Source organism: Bactrocera latifrons, unplaced genomic scaffold, assembly GCF_001853355.1.
Source record: "Bactrocera latifrons isolate USDA-ARS-PBARC rearing strain unplaced genomic scaffold, ASM185335v1 scaffold_139, whole genome shotgun sequence".
Classification (NCBI taxonomy): domain Eukaryota; kingdom Metazoa; phylum Arthropoda; class Insecta; order Diptera; family Tephritidae; genus Bactrocera; species Bactrocera latifrons.
Window position 1 is genome coordinate 529,712 of NW_017534841.1, and position 6,336 is coordinate 536,047.

At 28.3% G+C, this 6,336-nt stretch overlaps 1 protein-coding gene across 1 annotated transcript in view; it reads left to right on the forward strand.

Moving 5' to 3' along the window:
- LOC108965332 (potassium voltage-gated channel protein Shab) overlaps positions 1 to 6,336 on the forward strand; it is a 204,972-nt gene that overhangs the window by 37,777 nt on the left and 160,859 nt on the right. The window lies entirely within an intron of this gene.

Genomic DNA, 6,336 nt, shown 5'->3' on the forward strand with positions numbered 1-6,336 from the left:
TACTAAAATTTCGAAAATATTATGAAACAAAGTCAACATATATTTTTATTTTGATTGATAATTATGTTTTTTGACTATGTTATAGAAAATAGAATTTTTATTATTTAATTTTCATTCAAGTTTAAAAGCATCTCTGAATTATTAAATGTAATAGATTTGGGACTGCCACTTACAGAATAGCAAAATCGTCTCAAGTCTCAAGAATTGTCTCTATCAAATTTAGAGACTTGATACTGTATCACAGTACAGAATCGCACGGTAAGCGTTATGTACGTCCATCCTACGCGAAAATCTGTGACTTTAATCTAACTGAGGTATTCTAAAAGTGATAAGGTCGGACTTTATTCTCTGGCTACCTACTAATTCCCAAAGGTGGTTAACTTAAATGAACTTCTAGCTTTCTAAGATTATTTGGCTACTCCAATGTGTGGTCTGCGAGGTTAAACCAATCATCTTAATGTTTTTGAAGCCACAGATATCACTCTTAAATAATTTCGAGGAATTCTGTCGAGTTGAAAAGCCTGCCTGGAATAAAAATCCTGGTCCGTTCCGGACACGCGAATGTTTTTTAAACCTTAAACACAAGGCATACAATTATCACAAAAATTTTCTCTCCAATTTTAATACAAAATGCAAGAGATTGACCGAGATAATTGGTAAAAATCAACTTTCTACACTGCGGTCCACATATTTGGTGTTTGGTTTATTGGAAAGTTATGTTGCAATTTCCACAATATTTGATGGAAATGAAATACTTCAAAAACAAAGATTAATTCTGATATCTTCACTGATGTACAATTTATTTGCTGTAAAGTGAAAAAATCAGATGGAATGAAGAAGTTTGTTTTTTTATGATAAAAATCACTGAGTTTCGCAGTATGCAATGGTAATGTTTGCTTAACTTCACCCACCAAAATGGTTGAAATTGGTCAATTAGTTCACGTTTTATATTTTCATTATGTAATTTTACCACCTGCTCCTTTGAAGCTTTCGATACCATCTTGGTTGTGAAATTTAATGCTTGTGACGTATTTGTTCACTGACTTAGCGTAAATTTATTTGTTTTAAACGTTAACGATTACGTTAACTTGGGGGGTCGTCGTGGTCATTACCTGATTTTCGCAGTGTCTGGAGAAACGCTAAAAAACATCATCTCAGTAAATTTGGTTGATTTAGCCTAGACGGTTTGGAAGATATGTGGTAATGGCAACTGGGCCACGCCTACTTTTCAACAACTTTCAGCCCACTTGTATTCCTCACTACTGCGATCTCCTATACCAAATTATACAAATGGATTGCATACTTGTATTACTATGATTTTTCTGCACATTTAATTATTTCATAAGCTTCAGCAGTGGCCACAATCTATATTTTGTAGTATAAAAATGTATACAAAGTTAATAAAAGCATATATATAAGTACATCAGAAATAAAACATACTAGACATACAAATATTATATCATTTCTATAATAAATATATATTAATAATACAATAATTTTTTTTATATTTTACAGGTATGTTATTGTATAATCCATTTAATTGCATTGCTCCAGTTATGTAAGTATGCAAAAGCAAAATAATCGATATATATCGATAATTTTTTTAATAAAAGATGTCGAAAAAACTCGTTTTTTATCGATATTAGAGAATTAAATCCAGATCACAAAATTAAATAATCGCTTTATATCGATATATGTATATATATATAAAACAAATCGACATATATCGATATTTTTTTAATAAATTAATATCGAAAATAAACAATCGATTAAAATCGATATACTGAAAAAGGAAAATAATCGGTTTATATCGAATTATTAAAAAAGAACCTAAAACAATATTAAATCTCCTTTTCAAAGAAAATGTTCTTTATCTGAATGAATGCTATGCTGCTTAAATTGAATTATTTTAAACTTTTTTGTTCTTACTTATATAAAAAGGATTTAACAAAATTTTTAGTCGACTTATATTGAAAATTATTATTATTATTATCGAGAAAATTATTTCTAAACTAAAATAATTTATACTGAACAGCATTTCCAATGAACTCAGACAGGTATTTACCGTTTCAAAATGAGTTCAAGTTTGGGGACTAAAAGAGCATATTGAATAATTTTTAAAGATTTTAGCCTTTTTCACGCATTAAAGAGTATGTGCCTAACATGTGTCCTAAGAGAAAGGGATAAAATAACTACAAATAATCTTTCTATTTTTCTTGAATGGAAATAAAAATTCACCATAGAATTGAGCAAAAGAAAAAACCTTTAAATATTTCCTCACTTTCCAACAAAGAAAAATACTAACAAATTATGTTGATGATCTTATTTACAGCATCTCTTCTCTGACTTTCCATTTTTATGCTGGCTTGTCATAATAATGTTGAGAAGGAGATAATTTCGACCCATAAAAGTGTCTAATAAAAATTTCAAATATATTATGAATTATAGGAAATATGTTCCAAGGTAATATATTTATTTTTTATTTCTTTAATAATAATTTTGTTTTGGAGAAAGAAGTGGTATATACTGATATATCGACCCTTGCACTTATCTTTCATCACCTTCACACGCAAGCTTGATGATGATCAATTTAAATAAATAAATAAACAAATAAGTAAAAAAAATATTTTTAAATACAGGCATTTCTAATAGAAAATACAATTTATTTCGTAATTTCACATTTTTTTCATAAAAAATTAATTTATTTTTGTTTACTAACCTTACTTAATGTTATTTTAAATATTCTAAACTAATTTAAAACGTGAAAAGAAAATAAGTAAACAAACGCATTATTATACACACCTTTCAGCATTTCAGTTGCTACCACTATTTGTGAAATAAAAAAAAGTCATAAAAAGGCACAGGTGTCTAACAATTCGACCCAATGACTCCCGGAGAGGCTTGGCATGTTATTTGTTTGTAAACTAATTGCTAAGAGATAAACAATGTTATGATGCTCATTTCCTTTTTTTTTTTTTTTTTTTTTTTTTTTTTTTTTTTTTTTTTTTTTTTTTTTTTTTTTTTTTTTTTTTTTTTTTTTTGTTTTTGTGCGATTTGTATCTGAAGTGTTTATGACAACAGACCGCCCACGCACTGCGCTCGCTTCGTTGTACCAACACGCATATTATTTACTATATGTACAAATATTTGTATACGAGTACATCATATATAAACTATATATTGTGCGAAATCAGTACGGCATTTGTAGCGTGACGGACGTCCAAGCATTCGCTTATGTGTGTGTTTGAGTTTCCTTTGTTTGTGTGCGTGTCATCATAGATTTATTTGTATGCTTTTGTTCTTGTTTGAGTTTTTAATAAAAGGTTGTTCATCATTTATTGGACAACAATTCCACTACGCCCAATGGCAATAACCAAATAGCAAACACATATGCCAGTGTGTGTATGTGTGCGTGTTTGGGCATGCATTCTTTCATAAAAACTACACTGAAATATGTTTGAAGTAAAAAATTATGACTTACAGCACACAAATTGCAACAAACACTGCAAAGTTCCCTTATGGAAAAGTTGAAGGATACTCCATATCTCAACATGATAAAAAAAAAGAAAATCGCTGTCAGATGTAATAACTAATAAGCAACCATTTAATAATCCAAATGTACAAAAGGTTATGAAATTATGAAAAAATTTCTTAAAAATATCCAAATAATTACTATTTTATTTTTTGAAAATCAAACATTTCTAACATATTCTGAATTATTTAATTTAGAAATTCAATAACTGTGGCAACGGCAACTTTTAATGTTTAAAGAAAATCAATCACCAAGAATAAAACATTTCTGTTTTTGTAAATTTCAACATATTTTTTATGTTCAAATAATTTACAGGTAAAATAATGTGGCAACCCCAACCGTTTTTTTTGTTTTTTTTGTTTTTTTTGAAAGACAAAGCTTGTTAAATTGCCTTTAGCTAATGAATTTCCAAATATTTTTTCTATTTTCAAACAATTTACAACAAAAAAAAATTATTGGCAACCCCTTAAATGTTTCTAACAGATTTTTAAAGGACCTTTGGATAAAAACTTTCAAATATTTATTTTTAATTTCGAACAATTTATAACAAAAAACAAGTGGCAACCAAATAAAATATCTTTCAGCATAGTTTGTTAAAGCGTCGTTACATAAATTATTCTTAAATAATTTATTTTTATTTTCGGACAATTCACAACAAAAAAAGTGGCAAAGCCATAAAATTAAAAAAAATTATTTTGGAATAAAGCTTTTAAAGCGTCGTTACCTAAATATCTTACAATTAATTCTTTACTTTCTAACAATAAACAAGTAAAACAATGTGGCAACCACATAACAATTTTTTTAATAAAGCTTATTAAAGTGCCATTAGAAAAAGTTTTAACATATTTCCTATTTTCAAACCATTTACTAGTAAAATATAGTGGCAAGGCAAAAGTTAAATAATTTTTTATTCTCAAGCATTTCACAACAAAAAAACAAGTGGCAACCCCATAAAATATCGGCTGGTTAAGTCGTCGTTGTGTAAATTATTTTCAAATAATTAATTTTTATTTTTAAAAAATTTACAACTAAAACCTAGTGGCAACCCCATAAAACATTTTTTTAATAATGCATGTTAAAGCGTTTTTATATAAATTATTTGTAAAATAAATAGTTTTTATTTACAACTATAACAAGTGGCAACCCCATAAAATATCGGCTGGTTAAGTCGTCGTTGTGTAAATTATTTTCAAATAATTAATTTTTATTTTTAAAAAATTTACAACTAAAACCTAGTGGCAACCCCATAAAACATTTTTTTAATAATGCATGTTAAAGCGTTTTTATATAAATTATTTGTAAAATAAATAGTTTTTATTTACAACTATAACAAGTGGCAACCCCATAAAATATATATTTCTTTTTTACTAAGTGTCATAGTGACGCTGTATACCAATTTTACACTTTTGTGAATTTTAAATGTATGTAATTGACACGATCTTATATTTACTATAATTCAATGCATGTGGCAACCTATTTTAATGCTTTACACAATTTCTCTGGCTTAAAACCTAAAAAATTAAATTTTATATAGAAATTTGTTATAAAATTGCTATTCTTCAGGATTTATAATGTTTAATAATGTGTACTTAAATATATCATTAAATTATAATGTCTGAGGTCGTTCCACTTTTATTAGAATCCTTTAGACACACTTCGAGCACTTCCGTAACATTATTTTAGTAACTCTCAATTCTTGGTGAACTAAACGTATTATTCGTAAACATTTTCCAATAGGCACAAACACATACATAGATAATATTGACTCATACATGCCTATAAGTGTTAGTAGATGTAAATCTACAGGCATGCAAGCGCACAAAAACCCATTGCATATCACTAAAACAAACTGTCGCAACCATTTACACACACATTTGCACACCGACACTGCACAAACAATTGCTTTTATGTTCTACAAATTACGAATTCGCCCGCTGCGCTTTTACAATTTTCCTCGACGATTTTTTCCCAATGTCCACTTTCTAAGGACTTTTTTCCGTTGGAGCCAACATCCTTTGTCGCCCCTCCTACACAAATTTTTTATGGCGCGGCCAGGAAATGCATTTTCCATCAGCTCGACATAACTCAAAGCGGATAGCTCGGTGTTTAGCTTTTGTGCTTCTCTCTTTTTTTTATTTCTCTCACAGCTGCTGTTTTGCTAAAAAATTCAATGTTCTGTTTCTGCAATGTTACTAAATTGAATACGTCTTTTTTGCTCGCTTTTTCATGCAATTTAACGACAGCGTATGCTTTGCATTTAACATTTTATTTCAGGTTTTTTTCTCATTTATTGCAGCATTTTCGTATTTCGCTTAGTTTTTACTTAATTTAGCACGGCTTGCTTACGCACAGACAAAAATTTTTATATAGTAAATCGCGCGCTTTTGTTTTGTCTGGAGCTTTTACTATGCGCCACAATGTTTCTAATTTTCATAAAGTTTTTAATTGACAGAGATTATTTTATATCTAAATAAAAATATTAGAGAATAATCCGTAGGTTTTTGAACAATATAGAAAAAAAACAAAATTTTCTCCACATTTTTATAGTATAAAATAAGCCCTGATTTGTAAATACAAGGAACCAAAAAAGCTGAAGTTGACTAAAGCTGCTTTCCACACAGATTTTTGTTAGTTGGCGGATCTGACAACTAATTGGTGGTACAGCCACTCTTTCTTGTTAAAATATATGCGTTGGATATGCGAAATCGAAAACGAAATAACCGATATATTCAATTTTAAACCCAGGTTAAAAAAAAAATTATCTATTTATATCGATATACATATTTATAATATCAACCTAATTT